Consider the following 20,824-nt stretch of genomic DNA (forward strand, 5'->3'; position numbering starts at 1 on the left):
TAATAGGTAGGGCCACAGCAGTAAAGGACCTTAGCCCATATTCTGCTCCTCTCTCCCTGCCTTTCACTACACACAGCTTGGTTAGTAAGTCAAATTAGGACTTGTCCTTGACAGGACATGTCACCTGCCTCTCCTCTTCTCAAACTTCATGAAACATTCACTCAGCTGAGTCAGGATTCTCCTTGGAGCCCTACTGTCGCTCTGCCTGCATGCCAAGTCGTGCTGGACATTGCACTGGGTTAACATCTCATTCACTTCAATTCCTTCCAATTAACAAAAGTATTTTGAGTACCTACTATGTGCAAGCATCATGGAAGTGGTAGACTTATAGCACTGCACAAAGCAAAAAAAAACAAACAAAAAAATAGATCTTACATTCTAGTAAATAAATAAGTAAAACTAGAGTTCACCAGATGGTGATAAGTTCTTTAGAAAACATAATGCAGCCAAGTGGGACAAGGAATAGACGGGTGCAAAGGCCTCTGATTTCAAGTAGCATGGTTAGGAAAGTCCCTAAAGAGAAGGTGACAGCGGAGCAACACCCAAAGAAGTGAGGACTAAATCATGTGACTCTTTTGGGAAAAGAACAGTCCAGGTATGGAAAGGAGCAAAGGTAAAGAGTAGGGAGACGTGTCTCAGCAGCAACGAGGGCAAGTGGCTGGAAAGAGTGAGCAAAGGAGAGTATCATAGCAGGTGAGGTCAGAGTCACAAGGTGGATGGGTGGGGAACAGGTTGTGCGGGGCCTTGTAGGTCAGTGTGATGACTTTGGGTTTTACTGAGGATAAGAGGAAATAAAGGGAGAGCTGTCTTTTTTTTTTTTTTTTTTGGGGGGGGGGTACACCAGGTTCAATCATCTGTTTTTATACACATATCCCCATGTTCCCTCCCTTCCTTGACTCCCTCCCCTCGAGTCCCCCCCACCCTCCCTGCCCCAGTCCTCTAAGGCATCTTCTGCCACGGCAAGTCAATTACAGATGACCGCAAGTTGAGGAGCTTGAAACAACACAAAGTTATTCTCTTACAGTTCTGGAAGTCAGAAGTCTGAAATCAGTTTCACTAAACTGAGATCAAGGTCTCAGCAGGGATGGTTCCTTCTGGAGGCTAGGAGGAGAGACTCTGTTTCCTGGCCTTTTTCAGGGTCGAGTGGCCACCTGCATTCCTTCTTCCATCTTCAAAACATGTTGTTCCAATCTCTTCTTCCATCATCACCTCACTTTCTCCTCTGACTCTGACTCTGTTCCAGCCTCCCCTTATAAAAAACCAATGGAGGGCTTCCTAGGTGGCGCAGTGGTTAAGAATCCGCCTGCCAATGCAGAGGTCACGGGTTCGATCCCAGCTCCAGGAAGATCCCACATGCTGCGGAGCAACTAAGCCCGTGTGCCAAAATAAAAAAAATAAAATAAAATAAAAATATTAAAAAAAAAAAATAAAAAAAACCAATGTGGTTGTTGATACATGACATCCCATCCCCACTCAGATAATCTCCTCATCTCAGAGTCATTAACTTAATCATACCTGTGACCTCTCTTTTGCCATATAAGGTAACATGTGTAGGTTCTGAGATTAGCACCTGGACATATGTGGGAAGCCATTGTTCACACTGCCACAGATACCTTGATCTGATTTAGGTTTCTAAAGTGTTCTTTGGCTGCTCTATTAAGAACAGAGTTTTGGAAGTGCAAGGGCAGAAACAAGGAAACCTATTAGGTGGCTCTTGCAATACCTCAGGCAAAAGATGCTGATGGTTCAGTTCAGGGTGATGGCAGCAGAGTGGTTGAGAAGTCATATCTTAAATATGTTTTGAAAACAAAACCAACATGGGCCATGAAAAAAAATAGAAAAGAAACTTATTTCTCCAAGTTTTCAGCCTGAGCAATTGGAAGGATAGATATGCTTTTTCCAAAATGGAAAAGGTTATTGAAGGAGCAGATTGAGAGGAAAGATAATGAGTTGGTTATATATTAAATTTTAAATTACATATTACATTTGAAATGCCTATTAAAGATTCAAACTGAGATGTCGACCTTTGAATTAAATGTTAGGACTTGAACCTAAACAGGCGAATCGGATTGCCTTTACCATAATTGTGTGCTGAGAGTTGTCACACATTGTACTTTAACTACCGTTTGGCTGTCATTCCTTGCCTATAATTCACATGGGAACATTGAAAGAGCAGGAGAACATGGAAAATGGGCAAGAGCAGGGCAGGATTCATGTACTACCAAAACTCTGACAGTCATACCATCAAAATAACATCCAAAGGACCTGAAATCCCATTTAACGCTAACACTGTATCTTTGCAGATATAGTTGCAATTTCTAAGGCTAACACTGAAATCTACCAAGATCCTCTTGTTTCTTGGTTTATGGTCTGTGTCAGTGGTCTTAAACTCCGGTTTGCATTACAAACAACAGAAGAGTGTGTTAAAATGCAACTTTCTGGATTCCATCTGAGGAGTCTGACTCAGAAGAACCGGATGGTAGTAGCCATGATCTGTAACCCTGCTAACAGTGGAAACGGGGAGAGGAAGGACTCATGGTTTGTGGTAAATGATGTATGTGGTCTGGATTTGGTTTGGTTTGGTTTGAGGTTAAGAATTTTTTAAGGACTTGGCACGGGCAATTATGATATCACTTTATTCTCACAACACTCTAAGAGGTGGGAAGAAAGTACTCTTATTAGTCTCATTTCACAGACGAGAAAGCAGAAGCCCTAATGAATTAGATGACTTTCCCAGATCACATAGCCCATCAAAGCAGAGCTGAGATATTAAGCTGGGTTTGCTTGGCTCTGACTCTGATATATATGCTGGTACCCAGTACTCTGTGTTGTTGATGGGAACATGGATTGATGAGTGGCTGAAAATGGGAAAGGGGATGATTCTAAGATGCTGATGATAATGTCTGGATTTATGTTGGGATTTGTGGATTGAGTTCTGGTTTCAAATATGGATTCTGCCTCTTGCCAGTGATGTGACCATGACCATGCTACGTCACCTCGCTATGTCTCACTATCTTCCTCTATAAATGAGGATACAAGTAGCTCTTACATCGGAGGGTATTGTGTTGGTTAAAGAAGGTAATGCATTGAAGTCTTATTCACCATGGCCTACAACATCTCTGCGTGATCTGCCATCTGCTGTCCTCTTTAGCCTCATCTATACTACTCTTTTCTATTGTACATCTTGCTCCAGAGATGTTGGCTTCTTTTTATCCCACAAACAAGTGTGATTCGTTTGGGACATTTACCTCCGAGTGCTCATCTGCCTAGAAAACTGTCCCCACAGATTGTTACATGGCAAATTCTTTCTTACTCATTGAAAGAATGTCAGTTCAAATGTCTTTCCCCTAGAGAAGTTTTTCCTGTATGCGCAAAGGAAAGTAATCCTTCATCCACAGGTCGCTATGATATTACCCAGTTTTATTAATGTTTCCATAGTATGTATCACTATCTGAAGTTTTATTGTTTGTTCACTTGATTATTATTAATATCCCTCTAGAATTTAAGGGCCATAATGTCATTTGTTCACTAGTATAACCCTAGCTCTTAGAAGAGTAACTGATATGTACAGGGAACTCAATGAATATTTGTGGGGGAAAAAAGGAAGGAAAGGAAGGATGGGGGAGAGAGAGAGAGGAGGAGAGAGAAAGAGAGAGAGAGGAGAGAGAAAGGAGAAGGAAAATATTTAGCATATCATCTGATGCATAGAAATAGTAAAAACATACTACTAGTATTATTATTAAAGAAATGGTTATTAAATACCTCTACTCTAAGCCAGGCATTTTGCTAAACTAGATTTATCAGGCTTATAGCAGAGTAGTTCCTTTAAACCTCTGTTGTATATGGACTGAAAAAGTTGGGGGGTGGAGGCCAGGCACAGTGGGAATCTCTTACTCTTAGAACTCACAACCATATTTTCAATGTATTTAGGAAATTCAGATTTATCTGGAACCTGTCCCATGCACACAGCTCATTCTCTAAATCCACACCAGACAAAGTAACCAAACAGATGGGCTCTGCATTGCACCTGGGAGTCTAGCCAACTCTGGCTGTGCTGGCCACATTGGAGAATCTCACAGAAGTAGAGTGGAATTTACAAATTTCCAAAGGGGACTGAGATCGAAGTCCCACTTCCAGTTTTGAACTATGCAGGTTATGGGTTTTAAATGGACCTTTTCATTGTTTATTTTCGCTTAGCATTTACTCCTTTTCATCTGGGATGATGAGGCATCATCTGGCACCTCTGCCAGCCTCATCATCACAATTACCTGCCTGGCAGAGGATGGCCATTTTTGAGACAGATACAACTTCTCTAGAGAGTCAAACGTACACATCCCTCTTCTGCAGGTTTGTGGACATTGGTGAGGAAACAACAGGAAATGTTCTGTGTACCCTTTTAGGATTTCTCATTCTTTCGCCAGTTTGAATTCCCAAGTGGACAGAAATGCCCTTCAACTGAGATTGAAATGGGGGAAATTCCCAAAGCAGAACCATGGTCTGTGTTAGGAAGAATTTTCAAGTCCTCTCTTGGGCATCTGTAATGAGATTTTCAAGAGGGCAGCACCAGTCACTAGCTCTTCCTTGAAAACACCCATTCTAAACAGACTTGGAACTTGCCAGTTTAAAAGTCAGGTCTTTACGATTCTCTCTGTAAAATAGGTGTTGGGATTCAGTTCACAAAGACTTAGAGAACATTTTACTACCAGGCCCAATGTGTTGTAATTACCATGGTAAAAAAGCTCCAAGTCACTTTTCTCATGGAGCTCATTGTCCAGTAAAAAATAAAGTCAAGGAAATAATTCATTACAAGTCAATGTGATGAGAGCTAGACTGTTATAGGGTATTTTTTTTTTTTTTTGAGCCCAGAGATATTTACTTAATCCAGATTTTGGTAGACAGAAAAGTCTGCCAAGAGAAGAGGTATCTTGATCTGAATCCTGAATGGTAAGATGTACCTGAAAGAATCCTGGACCGAAAGAAAGTCAATGGATCTGGGATCCAGGTCCAGTTTTTTGAGTTGTTAGTCTTATAATATGTGCAAGTCATTTAAAATCAAAGAACATCAGTCTCTTCACCTTAGAGATGGGAATAATAATGCATCTCATAGGATCAGGTAATGAAATATATGTGCAAGTGACTGGTAAATTCTAAAGCATCCTACCCAGTGCAAGGGAAGGTATTGTATGGGGCACCACTCCTGTCAATGTTCTAGCATCCTAGCCTGTGTGTGATTGGACTGGGGACAGAAAGTTTGGCTTTGCCTTTCCCCAGCATCATCTATCTTTGAAAGTGCTTGAGGTTATTTTGCAACCAAGATTCACAAACAACAGCCCAAATTTATTACTGGCTTAACTCTGCTGATATTCAATCTTATCTCCCACCACACCTCAAGCTCTGACCCCATAAGGTTTTTTCCTTCTCTCCATGCTTTCCTGGGAAGCAAAAGAGAATGGCCCATGAATAGTTACCAGCATGATTTGTGATTTGTAAACTGATTTGAGGATAAAATATTACTATTGAAAACATCAAGGTTGAATAGCTTTCAAACTAAAACCAAGCTCTATGGCAAAACAAATATGAGGAACAAGCTTTTCCATGGCAATACCGCAAGATTTATTTTTATGTCTCATCGTTCAGCACTCTCAGCTCATAGGGCAGCCCTTTTCACCTATCATCCTTAGAAGCACCAGAATTAAAGATTTCTTCTCAATTGAAATACATTTTTCCACTAATGAATATAACAGTAACCAATGTGGTCTTCTCTAAGTGTAGTGTCTTAAATTACTTCTGAAGTAAAAAACCAAGCTGGGACAAAGTGAGAGAGTAGCATCGACATGTATAGACCACCAAATGTAAAATAGCTAGCTAGTGGGAAGCTGCTGCATAATACAGGGAGATCAACTCGATGATGGGTGATGACTTAGAGGGGTGAGATAGGGAGGGTGGGAAGGAGTCATGGGAGGGAGGGGATATGGGGATATATGTATAAATACAGCTGATTCACTTCGCTGTACAGCAGAAACCGGCACAACAGTGTAAAGCAATTATACTCCAATAAAAAACTTTAAAAAAAAAAAAAAAAAACCTCTGGAAACCCTGAGCCCAATGCCCAGAAAACCAGTGTTAATTTCTTGTATATTTTTGGACAGAAGAAAACACCCCAAATGAAGAATGAGATGAGACGGCAAAAGACAACCTGAGAGAGAAAACAAGAAGAGCCACTAAGTGTTAATCTATGGAGACAATGCTTGTACCCTGCCACACACGGTCTTCACTCGAGATAAGCCACTACTCTTTCTCAGAGACAGACTTTTCTAGAAAACCTTTGATCTAGATGAGAAGTTTTTATCCTAATATTAGACCTCAGAAAGCTAAGATAAATGCTACGTCTCAACACAACCTCAACACTTGCTTGATTTGACTAAAAACTCAAATTGCTCAAATAAAGTGAAAGCGGTGGCTGGAGGTAAGGGAGAGTAGAGGGGTTTGTTTTATTTTGTTTTTTCGAAAGAGGTTTTTATTCATTAAAATCCGGTGGAAGACTTTGGGGACCATCTGGGTCTCCTTTGGAAAAGAATAGAGTGAAACAGTGAAAAACCTGAATTCTGGAATCTGAGTATCTTAACTTTAGTTGTTCATGAGGTGTTTGGTGAAAATGCAAATGGATGAAGTGGAATTTTCAAAGATTCATAATTGTTTGTTTGTTTATATCTAGTCTGTCCCTGTGCAAAATAAGGGAGAAAAGTAACTTTTATTAAAGCATCTCATAACTATCCTTGCACTAGTCACTTTTCCCATGCAGCGTCCCCCATATTTCCTGCTTCCTTCACTGTCAATATGACATATGGTACACGCTTCCATGAATCAAACTTACCTGCCTTGCTTCCCATTCATGAAGGGAATTATATTTTCAGATTTTCAAGGTGAAAAACTCATTTCCTGATAAACTCATCTACAGTTCAATAACTGGTGACTCCTGGTGCCCTGGGTGTGCCAGTCCTAACTGTATCTTATAGGAGTTTCCTGAAGACAGATGCCTGGAGGAAAAGGAATACCTGCCTAATTCTAGTGTGTTTAGTAGGCCAACAAAAATACAATATTGTGTGGAGGAGCTTTCTATTCTTCAAATCATTCACCCTGCAATCTGGATCTAGTTAGGAAGAAGCATTCGTACAATGAATATGAAAAACTGAGATTAAAGAGAGCATCAATCATTCAATTTTTAACACTCAGGTCTAGATGACTGGTGCCCAAAGCCTCATAAATGAGCAGCCTAAGATGAGTATTGTCTTTTATGTGTTGTTATTTATATGCGTTAATCTTAGAAAACTGAAGAAGAAGTCAGGAAAGCTGAGTGTTTCCTTATTCTTGGGAAGTCCAGATCTTCAGAGTGTTCGCCTCCATTTGTTTTTGCTGCATCTGTTATTTTGCTATAGGCTGCCAGAATGCCAACATGTAAATGATTATTAACAGTTAAATAGACCCTTTTGGTGAAAAAGAAAACCCAAAGGGAAGATAAGGGGGGGAAATCTGCTATAGGCTCCATTTGAAAACAGGTAGCTGATTGGGGTGGGGTGAATTGGAAGATTGGGGTTGCCATATATACATTACTAATAAGAAAAAAATATCAAATTGTACACTTCAAATATATGCAGTTTATTATATGTCAAAAAAGAAAAAAAGAAAACAGGTAGCTGAGAAGGACATGATTCTAGGTGGAGGAAATTGAAGAAAGTCAGCTCAATGTTTTAGCCTATCTTTGATTTTTAGAGGAAGATGAATACTGAGCTTAACACTAATGGAGAAGAAAGAATAGCAGAAAATTGGCAATGCATGGTGGAGAAAGCAGGTCTTTGAGTAAAGACACCTGCTCTGCCACTAATAGGGTGCTTTAATGGGAAAAAGACACTTTACTTTTTGGAACCCAAGTTGACCCATAGGAAAAATGAAGATGTTGGGCCAAATGTTCTCTAAAGTCCCTTGGAGGGATGCTCTGATGCTTGAGGAGTTCAGAAAACTGCTTGGGGTGCTTTGAACCTATCAGCTGTATGATTAAAATCTTCACTTATACCCTCTTTCCTTTTGTGCAATCTCAGGACAGTTAGCAGTAGATTAGGCAGAGGGGTCAATTCCTAGGCCTTTGGGTCTGAAAAAAAAAGTTGTCACTTTCTCAGCATCTATTTCAATTGCATATTTTGGTCTATGATGCATAAAACAGATTGTGAAAAATAAACTCTCCAAGCTGTTCTGTAGAACTACCAGACATGGTATCTCATCTGCTGGTTACGTTTTTTAAAGGACTTGTCTGTAGATATGCCACAGAAACCAGACATAATGATGTGATGTGCTTTGGATCTTTTAAATGGGCCACATTTCTAGTCGAAAGGGGGTACAACCAAGCTCTAATCTTTGGAAATGGTGGGAATAATACAGAGCCTAGAAAATCCCTGCAGTTGGTCTGAGGTTGCTTCTGTCCCAGTCATTCATTCATTCAACAAGTATCTACTGAGTACCTGTTATTTACCAGGCAGTGTGAGAGGCATTGAGGAAGCAGTAGTAAGACAAACTTGGTCCTTACCCCAATGAAACTTACAATTTAAAGGGTGCCATGGCAGTTTTATTTAGGCAGTTTCATGGGAGATAGCCTAGTGTTAGATGTTAGGGAAGTTCTCCCTCAATCACAGCACTTGAGAACTGAAAGATAGCTCTCCTGTCTCTCCTAAGCCTTCTAGTTCTTTAGATATTCCTCACATGAGATAGTTCCCCTCTCCTACCCATGAACACACTACAGTTTATCAGGGTCCCTTTCAGTGGGGCATCAGACGTGAATCCCAGATGTACAATATCTAATCTGAGAAGGGAAGAGGATTTTCTGTTCTCCCTGTTCTGAATACATAGTTGTATTAATATAGCCTGCATTCTATTAACTAATAATAATATTATAATAATGATGATGGAGATAAATAAAATTAAGAGGATGCCAAGACTTTGCATGACTGGACTACAGTCTGTCTTCCATCTCTCTCTTGGTTTGGCTTCCCCCGAGAACAGAGATAAGTTGGTGTGTAATTACAAGGCCTAGATGGCCTGACTCTGCAGTATTCTCCTTACACATGGTTCCTTCTGCTGAGAAACCCCTTCCTCCTCCCTATAGTTCTCTCCTTGCACACTCAGCCAGCAGTGCCTACAAAATCTTCAGGTCCTAGGCCGACTACCCTCAGAAAGCCTTCCTTAACTCCCACAGCTGATCCGTTTGTCCTCTTACATGTTTCCACAGCATCTTGCCTTTGCTTGTCTTGACACTCATCTCGCTATATTTGAAATGGCATTGTTTTCTGTATTCACGCAACCATGAGTTCAAAATGGGCATAGAGGGTGAATGAATGAATGAATAGATGATGTTACCTACATTGCCCTGGACCAGTCAAGCAGGACCTCGCTCACTACTCTAATTTTTTAAAAAGCACAGATCTGTCTTCAGCATAAATGATTATTTATTCCCAATGAATATTATTGCATTAGGTCTACTCTGATCTTCTCTAGTCTGTAGAAATGTGGCTTATTTTGGCTCCTGGAGCAGAATTTTAAAAATACATTGCTTTAGGGATTGTTTGGTGGAAGTGAGAGGGAGGGGACAATCCCACAATGATCAGGCTGCCTCGCCAGCCTGGAAGTCCCAGTGAATCCCTCCAAATAACTTCTGAATGATATGATCAGGAAACTACTCAGACCTCAAGGTCCCTCAGGGCAGATGCCCTCAGGGTGATGCTATCAGTGATGCAAGGAGAGACTGTGTTAGTTCTCTCCTTAAAAAGCTCTCACAAGAGTCCTCATGCAGCCCAGTGAAACATAAGCCAGAACCTAGGCATTTAGTAGAAGAACAAGGAAGAATGTGGCATAAGTTTCTAAGAGACCTTGAATCAAACCCCAAGTCTGTCCGTTATCAGCTGTACCACCTCACACAAGTCACCTCCATTCAGTGTGCCCTCACTCTCCCCTGCTGTCAAATGGAGATATTTCCCTCCCTTGAAACTATGCCTGGGATCTAATATATTCTGATCTTAAAAGATATATGGTAGCGTATAGACCAAAGAATATCCCATTTGAAGTGGAGAATGGGTGAGTGAGAAGGGCAGTAGGTTGCTACTTTTGAAAAGCAAATAGTTGTTCTGAAAAAGATTCTTTTATACCAGGGCTTCTCAAACTGTAGCATGAATCAGGCTCACCTGCAGGACTTGTTAAAATAAATATGGGCCTGCGTCCTGGAGTTTCCGATCCCGTTGGTAAGGAAAGGGTCAGGCACTGGGCTGAGCCCTGGGAATATGGGACTGAAGTCACTGGTCCCTATCTTCACCGACCTAACAATTTAATGGAGGAGGCAGACATTAAACAATGTTCTGACACACAGAGTTTAAAGAAGACAATATCACATTCAGACTTCTTCCCCAGACTATCACTAAGCCCTGTGTTGGTTCTCAAACTTTGCTGTACAAAGAAATTATCTGGAGCAGTGGGTGTTAAAATGCAGATCCAGGCTCCACCCTCAGTGAGTTCAATAGTTCTGGGGTGGAGGCAAGAACCTGAATGTTTCACAAGTTGCCCACATCATCCTAATGCAGGTGGTCTTCATACCACACTCTGGAAACACTGCTTTATAACAAGGCATCATTCTTTGCTGATGAGTTTTTTAATGCAGTCACTTAAGCTGAAGTAGACCAGATTGTCTTTCCTTCCATTTTAATAAAGGATTTACTCAAAATTAAATCTCTGCGCTTTGCTCTCTTCTTCTGCTGTTTCAGCGGCCTTCAGGGAGCTGTTTTAATAAAGTAATTCATGGAGAGAACACCTGTTCAGGTGGTGCCTTGGCTTTATTTGGAAAACAATGATTAAAAACCAAAAGCTCACTATTTCTGGAAGGAGATGAGCATCTATTTGTTTGAGGTCATAGGTAATACATGTGAGATGAGAGAGAGCAGTGAGACTATATGGTAGACTGTATACTATATTCAAGCACCATCTGGTAATATCGAAGCATGTAGGGAAGGCAAATAGATCTGATGTCATGTAACCATTCTTGTTACTGAGAGGGGCTGTGTGGAGCTATGTGAGAGAATAATCCTATAATTAATTCTGGGTTCAGTGGCACAGAATGAATGTAAAAGGAGTGACATGATGGGACAAAAAGTTGACAGGCTTTAGTCCCTGTTCCTTTAAGACAGGGGTGCAGGTGATGCCAGTGTAGAGGTAAATCATCGTAAACCCGATCTGCCGAGGTCTCTGAGAGACTTGCAAGCACTTAATCCACCACCCCAGGAAGCAAGACCATGTCAACAAGGGTTGCCCTTTTCTCCACATTTCCCGCTGACACAATCCGATGCTCCGTTAATGGCCTTTTCATGTTGTAAGGCTTGGCCCCTCTGTAACATGAGAAGGGGAGTGTGAAGGTACAATTTACATTGTCAGACTAGCTTGATAAGACATTAGCACAGGAGGGAAAAAACGTCCAATCCCTATTAAAAATTAACTGGAAATCACGCCACATAGCAAATGGATAAAAATTCTTTGACTCTGGCTAGGAGGAAAAGTATATTTATCAGAGAGAGATATAAGTACCTGTGCTTCTGTCAGATCAGATGTGCTGTTGCTAACCTCTGTTATGAAAGTGGAAAAATTGGTAGATGACAATCCAAAAAGAGATCCTGAGTGGCATTCACAATGACTTTTAGTCCATAATCTTTTATTAACATAGCCATGCGCCAGTCTCCACGAGTGAGTCATTCATCAGGTCAAAAGTTACCCACCCCTTGTGCCATTGTGGCTTTTCTTAGCATTCATTCACAAATGTTTATGGACTGTAAGGCATGCAGATGATGGAGTGAGTCACTGTAGGAGGGCACAAAATCCAGTCACAGAAACACCCTTTCCATTTGGGGAGCCAAGGTATATGGAAACCATTACATCCTACCATATACATAGAACCAACTGTCCACATACTTCTTGGCAGATTCCTCAGTAAAGAGATGGAGGCAATCAGAGAAGGCTTCTTGTGGGAAGCAGAAGAAAATCTTGCAGAGTCATAAGGGACAAAGTACTCATAATTTGCTGAAGAGAAACCAGGAGCACATTCTAAGAAGAGGATCCAAACGGCCCAGCGTTTTAATCAGGTAAGTCCTCCCCTGATGAAAGCACTGGGAATCATCAAAAATAAGGTCTGTCCTGAATGATCAAATAAATGCAAAATTAAAATGAGATAATATCTTGCACTGATTAAATTCGCATTATAAAATAATTATCAACAGAGCTGGCAAATCCTGCTCTAGGGTTGTGTGTGATGTTCTCTAACTTTTCTCAAGGGATAATTGGCAGTGTGTGTCTGTGGCCTTAAATTTGTTATATCCTTTAAGATAAAAATGCCACATCTACAAAATGATATGGATGTTGCTAAATCTAAAGAACTCCATTATAGAGTTCTTTAGAAATTTTTATAAAATGGAAAAATTAGAAAATTCTGTATGTCCGATAGTTGGGGACTGGTTAAATTTTGGTGTGTCCGTATGACGAGGCAATGAGGAGACTATTTAATAACCTGGAGAATATTCATAACAAAGATCCAATTTTGGTTGTAAAAATACTTTATATATATTAAAACAGCATCTAAAAGTCTAGAAATATATTCAATAAAATATCAGTCAATGATAGTTCTCTCTGAATTGTAACGTTAAGGGTAATTTTTTAAAATTTATCTGCCATGGCCACGCTGTCTATAATGAACTCGTATAACTTCCGAAATCAGTAAAACAAGAAGGGTATTTCTTCACAACTGAGGAAAGAGAAAGAACGGGTAAAGGTCAGTGTTTTCATTGCTCACAGCGTACAGTTCAGATTCCTTTCCACGGCTTGGCCCCACCTCCCGCTCCACCCTCATCTCTCCTTGTGTTCCTACCAACTCTCTCACCACTAACCACACAGGCCTCCAGGTTTTCCTCCCATTTTCCCTTTACCACAGAACCTGAGTGTAGTAAATGATATTATTTTTGCAGTAATTCATCCCCATTCCTTTCCCTGCAGGAGGCTCACAATGCTCTCAACTGCCCTGTGCCTTGCTAGGTCTCCGGTGTTGAGAACCATATATCCCTGTCCCATGGATTCTGGGCTTTGGTCAAAGGAATGTAAACAGGACAAGGCCACGTCCGACAGAAGCCCTCAGTCATGGCACATTTCCACCAGTGCTCTTGACATTTCTTTATGCTGCAACACTCCCTATGTGAGATATAGGGACTGTTACTGCAGTTTGTTACTGCAGTTTGAGTCCCTGAATGAGAAGCAAAGCCATAGCCTGGGCAGAGCTGCAGTCAACCCATAGCCTATCTGTAAAATAAGCAAGTAATACACCTTTATGGTGTAAGCCACTGAGACGTGGAGGTCATTTGTTACTGCAGCAAAACTGACTAGGACACCTGGTACATGGCCTCTCTCTGTCTGTAACATTCTCACTGGCCACCCTCACTCCATGAGGCTAACTCCAACTCTTCCTTCACATCTCAGTTCTAATCCAACCCTTTGACCAGGCCAAATCCCTTCTCCCATGCTTTCTCAGCACCAGGCACTTATCACAATTGTAATTTCACGATTTTTGTGTATAATTGTTCAATCAATATCCAGTACACCAATGGGCTGTAAACTCCTTCAGAGCAGGGATCATGACTGTCTGTTCACCCATTGTATCCTCAGGACCTAGCACACTTCTTGACACATACTACATCCTCAATGTAAAAAAATTTAAATGAATACAGGACGGAAAGCATAGATAAACTAATAAAGTAGCTTGAACATAGCGTTGAGAAGCATAAATCAAATGGAGCAAATGTTTGGAAGACATTATTTGTCTTTAGGTGAGGAAATATTATGAATCTTCTGTAATGCAAATAAATATGTGCTAACAGTGTTCAGGATCTCCCAAATAATAATAATAATATTTAAACTGTTAAAAGCACTTTGTACATATTCGTTCATATCATCCTGGTAACAGCCCTGTGATACAAGTACTAGTAATATATCAGAGGGAGGGTCAGCGCTTTGCCCAAAACCACACAGCTGGAGTTGGTAGAGAAAGGCTTGAATCCAAGCCAAGGTCTCTGTTTGTAAGCACTGGACTCTGCTGCCATTCCTTTGGTCTAAAGGTTATGAGTCCTGGGAAAAGTGCTTGCAGAACTGCATTGACAAGGCAAGAAAACACTTATCCTTAATTTCCCTTTTGTATCTCATGTGATCACCTGAGCTACCAATAGGCTGGGGGTGGGCAGCCCCAAGAGTGCATTTCCCCTTGAGCAAATAAAGCACACATCTTCCCCCATCGCTCTCATCAATGGGTTCCTATTCAGTGCCCTCCACCCAATTCACTGATAAGATGATGCCAGTAACCATAGCAACATCATCATCAACATATTTTGGTCCTCTTCACACCCCTTGCTAGGCCGAGCACAGGCCTCTGCCCCTATTAGATGCTCAGTAAATGTGTTTTGAATCAAACAATCGTGTAGTTCTTGACTTAGGGTTAAAATGATTGGCGTGGACAAGCAGTCATATGAGATCTAGTTGCCCGTATGAAAACTCCATTTAGGGGAGCAGGTTGGATGTGAGAATCTCATTCTAAAACTAAACTTGAACCTGAATACAGATTGGGTCAGCCATGGGGCAGGGAGAGGAACTGACTGTGGGGCCCACATAGTACATGGGGGTACTATGAGAGACAGTGCACCTGGGGAGAGGCTGGTGTAGGGGGATTTGCCTCCAGACGGTGGCTGTAGTGTGAGGTCTGGGCCTCCTGTGGGAGAAAGGGCAGAACTAGGGCTTAATGTCTTTGGTGTTTGCTGGTGTGATAAAAGCTTCAATGGTGTCATTTCTAAGGCCTTTTACAGCTGCAATATCAGTGAGGCTAACACTCCTCTGACAAAGCTCATTTTTAAAGGGAGGAGGAAGATATTGGAGTCAGCTGGGAAATTCCTGGGGGCAGGGGTAAAAGAGTGAATTGGAAACAATGGAGAACAGCTGGTCCTCAGCTGAATTTGAAAGCCGCCAAGACATGCCAGTCAGGGATAGGAGAGCTTAGGCCTATTCTAACGTTGTATTCCTTAAAGTCCAGGAGCCAGACCACCCACTCAGAATCACCTAGGGAAAGTTTTTTAAATATGGATTCCTGAGTCTTTCTGGAATCTGAGAGTTTCATGGAGAAATCTGCATTAATACCTGGATAATCCCTGTGAGTTCTAAAGTCTGCAAACCTCTCATCTCAGAGACAGCATATGTGTCAGGGTAGGGAAATAAAATCCCAAAAGCTTAGATTTGGGACCTGAGTAATGATGCCTTTTTTTTCAAGGATCATTTAACGCCTTATGTTAAGACCACCTGTGGATTTAGTGGAACAGCAATCAGCTGGGATGACAAAGTGCTTTTTAATAACAGGCATGGGGTGCGTTGTTAAACTTTCCTTGCTCATCTCCCCAGTACTTCACAGAGAAAGAAATAGAATCTCCTTCTGGCCTGGTGGACAACTTTCAACTTGGATTTCAAGTTCTCTCCCACACCTTTCTACTGAGAATAAAGGTAGCCGTTGCACCAGTCCTGGGAAAAGCTGGACCCTGGAAGTAAAGATGTGATAGAGCTAAGTCTCGGGCAGAGAGATGTAGCTCCTCGGCCTGGATCGAAGCAGCTGGACAGAGCCCCCATCTCCTGACCCTTGACTTTCAAAATTCCTACAGTTTTAAAAAATTAACCACCAGAAAATGAATACTTCCCATTTTCCCTCAACTAGACCAAAGTCCTAAGTTCTGGTTCTGATTAACCCAGGGGCTATCTCCCAAAATAAATTGGAGGGGCGGGAACCAGGCTGGTAGATACCAAATCGACCAGTCCCTAGCTAACAGCACAGGCAGCCACTCTAGGCTTAGCTCTGAGCACCTAGCCGGTTGGTTAGGCCAGCCCTGCCAGGGAGACTTGGAGAGGAGGGTGAAGATGCCTGGCTTGGAAGAGGAGCCGCAAGCCGTGGGGAGGGCGGGGCTAAGCAGGTTCCTGCAGCAGGGCGGGGAGAGGAGGAAATGGGGTGGAGGAATTGTGTTCAGGTGTGTGACACTGAAGGCTGAGCTTCAAAAGGGGTTGGGGCTGCCGGCTGCAGCCAGGGATGAGAAGGAAGTTCTCGTGTGGCTGTCACGCCCCTTTGATGGGGTAACTGGAGGCGGTCTGCAGCCCGGTCTCCCACCACCACACCCCCCCCAGTTCCCCACCAGAAGGAAAACCCAAGGAGTGCCCAAGGTGTGCCGACTGCCCCCCCCACCCCCGCCCCTGCCGCCGTCATAGCCCTGGAAGCTGCACCGAGGAGAGAGGAGGTAAGGACCCTGCTTGATGCTAAGACTGTGGGGGAGGGGTGAGCTTGTCTTCTCAGCTCTCCCCACTGCTTGCTGGCCTGGGGCAGGGATGCTGCTTAAAGGGAACCTTGGAGGCTGCTCCATGCCTCATCCTCTGTACTCCGGGTGCTGCAGCCATGTCTACTGCCAACCACCGGCAGTTCCGGGCTTCCGTGGAACCTCATTGCTCTATTTGGGGAGCTCTTTGCACACACTGGAATGCCCTGTGCGTGCAGCCGACTGGGTCACGAGGGTGGCTGCAGATGGTGACAGTGGTCACTCAACATGGTCTCAGCTTTTTCCATGCGCTGATGAACAGGCAGCCTCTGCTTTTGCTGTCAATAGCTTGGAATGAATTACCTGTTCGGAGAGTCCATAAGATTACAGGGATTGGTCATTACCTGTACTGTTTCAGGTCCTCTTTCCAAAAGCTCATGAAACCGTTGTGCTGGATTTTGAAAGAAGTACATTGTGCGAGGAAGAGCGAGAGTGACACAGAGTTGGGTTTTTGATGGATATGAATAAAAATAGTAAGGGTAAGAGCTTCCTGAGAGCTTATGATTTGCAAAGCATGATGGTGAAGCACTTCTCATCTTGTTGCAGCCTGTGCGGCAGGTGTTGGTATTATCAACAATTAGTAATGAGGCCGCGGGTCAGGTAGGTTACCTGAGCCGAACTAGGGTTTGCCGATCTAAGTGCAGGCTCTTGACTTGTACCAGTGAGGTCATATGTAGCCAAGGGTCTTTGAGATTCAAAATGTGCTTTGCAAAGAGGCTTTCTCCAGGCAGAACAAAGCCAATAGCCTCCATCTCCCGTTGCCACGTTCAGGAACTAATTTAGACCTGGGTCTCTACTTCTCAGGCCTCAGTAGCCCCTTCTTGTGGATTTGGAGACTGTTAAGAGCCCACTGTCAGCGATATGGAATCCCCATGGTCTGTTCCGTTAGGAATTCAGAGGCTGTAGCAGAGCAATGGAGCTGGTCTTTAAAACACCAGGGGAAAGGAATGCGTTTGAAAGCCGGACACTGGGCCAGTGCCCTGTGGCCACTTAGAATTAAACCCACCACCACCAAAACAGTTTACCAGGCCTCTCATGACTCCAACCCTTGCCTACTCCCCAGCCTCACCTAATACGGGGTCTCTCAGCGATGGTGAGGAGCCCGCGGTTCTTTTCCTCCTTCAGACCTGTGGTCTTCCCTCTGCTTAGAACACGTTCTCCTGGGCTCTTCCTGTATTTGGCTCTCTCCCTTCAATAAGGCTGCAGCACAGATGTTGCCTATTCAAGAGGGCTTCCAAGACCCCGGCATAGCCAGTAGACATGCCACTGCCATCCCCATGTACACTCCTTATACGGATGACACTCTGAAAGTCTGTCCTCTTGTTTATTGTCTGTCTCCCCAACAGAACTCCATGAGGGTAGGGACCTCCCATATCTTCTGCCTGCTCACTACTAGGTCCCCAGGGCTTATATTTCTCAGTAACAGGGGCTGGGTTAATGCTTATTGAGACAGTAAATAATAGAAAGGCTCAGGAGGTATCACTGCCTCCTTATCCAACACCTCTACTGAGTCTCCCTTGGGAAGGCAAACGTCTTAATCTAGAAACTGAAGTAAAGAGCATCTGGGTTTTAAGGGGCAAGTGATTGCATTCTTGGAGTAACATAGGGAAAAAGGCTACAGGGCATCAAGGGGATTTCATTCCCTGAGAAACAGCAAGTTACGGTAAGGCTGGCTCTGCTGGCCAGTCTTGATAAGCAGCACTGCCTGTGACTCAGCCCAGCACGCTCTTCTGGACACAGGCTATTGACCTTGGCCATGCCTGGAGTGCTTGGCATTCCAATGCAATTTCAGCAAGCTGAGAGTGCACGCTTCCAGCTCTGCCTCACCAAGCCTCCCGTTCAAATTCCCACCAGCCTTTGCTTGCATACCTTTCGCTATTTTGGGTGTCATTCATTTGTCAGATGGGAAGAGGCCCATGCTTAAGAACATGGGGTCCCAAATGTTCTGTGGACTGTACCACTCTCTGCAACTGTGGGCACATCCCTTAGTGCCTCCACTTCTCATGTTTCCCCTCCTTAAAATGGCATGAAAATAGCTGCCCTCGATAGCCTGTGAGGTTGCAGAGTATTCAGGGTGGCAGTGATGGAGAAACCAGTGCGATATAGCTCTTGCTTTACAGGCACCCAGCCCTGCAAGCAATGAGGAGCAGAGAATACACAGGGAGGTGTGTTTGTTTTGGAGGATTTCACTTGCAGAAAATTCACAATTCCGAAAGAAATCTATCAGAGGAAGAGACTTCTCTGCAGGCTTCCTTCTCCCGGGCAGCTACCTCAGGAATTGACTTACACACTTTAATTAACGCCCAGACGATTTGCTTTGCAGCAAGCAGCATTAGAATCCAGCCTAGTGACGCTTCCTCCTTGGTAGGCACGCAGCACTTGGCAGTCACGCAGCACTTGGCAGTATTTCACACGCTGGTGGTTTTTATGGGTCCCTTCTTGCTCTTATGTGTTCTTCACTGTAATGTGTGGTAAGCCTTTCTGGCATCAGCCCTGGCCCTATTTGATTTAAGGGACTTCTGATTTTATATCTGATCCTCAGGTTGTTCTCTGATTCTTTTTTAAAGGTACTCCTTATTTTGTTCTACTCCCTTGTGCTCTTCTTGATGTCCAGATTTTAAAATATGCCTTTTTTGGAAAAAAAAATTTTTTTTTGAATTAGGAGCGAAGCCAGAGTCCTGAGGATTTTCTGAGGAGGAAGAGATGTGTAAGCGAAGTCGTATCATGGAAAGAGAATGCCATTAAGTGCCCAGAATCCTGGCTAGGCTTCTCAGTAAACCTCTCCTGACTCCTTGGGCCATGGTGGGGATAATAGCAATATTGGCAGTGGACTTTTACTGAGAACTTAGTACATGTTGAAAGGATTCCTTGGGTAATCTCATTTCATGGTCGTGCTGACTATTCTTGTTTTTGGAAACGGGGAATGTGAGACTTGGAGGGTAGGAGGTCATCAGGCAGGGAGTAATGGAACCCAGGTTTGAACATGTGCTGATTGACTTAAGAGCTCGTGCACTTATGTACCAGGTTCCTTGCTATTCATTTGGCCACATGACGCTGGAATCTTTATACACAATTCAACATCCCTGGGACTGCCGTCCTCACAGGACGTCATCCAATGAGATCATGCCAGTGATGGTTCATTGAAATGATGCAGGTTTATTTCACCATTTCCCATATATCTTGTTTACCAAGCTCTAGAAAAATGTTCTACAGATAATCCTTTTCTCGAAATGGCCTTTGAAGAAAATGACACATATTTTCAAAAAGAAAGCAAAATGGTACATCTTGCCAAAAGGGAAGATGAAATCATCAGCCCTAACCTGGAGCATACGTTTGATACCAGGCTGAATACCCAAAATGTTTTAAATTCTTTAAATCTTGAGGAGAATTAGCAGCTACTACATGCTATGCTAGGGGTTAATGATGTAATCATGATAGTCAACCTTTACTAACTACTTCTTCCTGCTTGGAACTGACGGAAGGATTGTCCTCACATTAACACATGTGCAACAGGCAGTCACTCCCAGTGGTGAAGCCATGGGCTTGTGGTTTAGGATGCCTGGCTCTGTCAGTTGCTAGCTGTGTGACCTTGGGTAAGTTTCTCAACCACTCTGTTTCAGATTCCCCATCTATAAATGGGGATATTGCTGAGCTTTTCCCCTAGTGGTGTTGTGAGCATTGTCTAAATGCATACGTGTAACCTGCTGAAATGGTGCTTGGCGGGTAACATCCTCTCAAATGTTTGCTGCCACTGCTGCTTTTCCCTCAACTCTCGTGTGAGCGAGGTCCTCTCACTCCCATCCTGCAAGTGTAGAAATTGATGAAGAGTCAGGTCATAGGGCTAGAATCAGGATTCAAACTTCCGACTGTGTTCGTCCCAAGCCTTCGTCTACTATGTCATTATTTCCTCAATAAACTCTAAAGAAAACGCACATTTCTCTGGGAACTCAGTTTGACAGGAGTTTATACTCCAAGACCCAACTTATGTTCTCTCTATGCATGTACCTACTTATGTCATTTTGAGGCTGGTGAGTGAAAGGTCTCATTGAAATGTCTTAAGCTATGCCTCTAGGTTGTTATCAAACCAGCCAGAACTCTCTCCTCTATTCAGGATTGTCTGTGGGCAGGCAACCACACTGGCCCTGGGGTGATAAGTTTGCTCATTAAAAGCAATCGATGGCACTCTTCTTCCCCATGACAGAGTGCTGACCTGAGCAGTGAGGGGCCTTCTTTCAGCTCTGTGATTACATCATTCCGTGCTGGCTGTCTGAAATCTGTTAATACACAGTCTCTTGAGTCAGCATCTATGCTGGCATAAATGACCGGTGGAAACTGTCCGGGGCTCTGTCCTGGGCTGGTAAAAGACA

At 43.1% G+C, this 20,824-nt stretch overlaps 1 protein-coding gene across 2 annotated transcripts in view; it reads left to right on the forward strand.

The window, feature by feature from the left end:
• The first annotated feature begins 16,329 nt into the window (after positions 1 to 16,329).
• The window catches only part of ATP10B (ATPase phospholipid transporting 10B (putative)), a 330,102-nt gene continuing 325,607 nt past the window's right edge, over positions 16,330 to 20,824 (forward strand). The window contains exon 1 of one of the 2 annotated variants that reach the window (XM_057729720.1): positions 16,330 to 16,382. The gene's annotated coding sequence lies outside the window, so the exon portion shown is untranslated. The remainder of the gene's footprint in view (positions 16,383 to 20,824) is intronic. The other variant, XM_057729733.1, reaches the window with a different exon arrangement.

The sequence above is a fragment of the Hippopotamus amphibius genome, chromosome 1 (genome assembly GCF_030028045.1).
Source record: "Hippopotamus amphibius kiboko isolate mHipAmp2 chromosome 1, mHipAmp2.hap2, whole genome shotgun sequence".
NCBI classification, from domain to species: Eukaryota; Metazoa; Chordata; class Mammalia; order Artiodactyla; family Hippopotamidae; genus Hippopotamus; species Hippopotamus amphibius.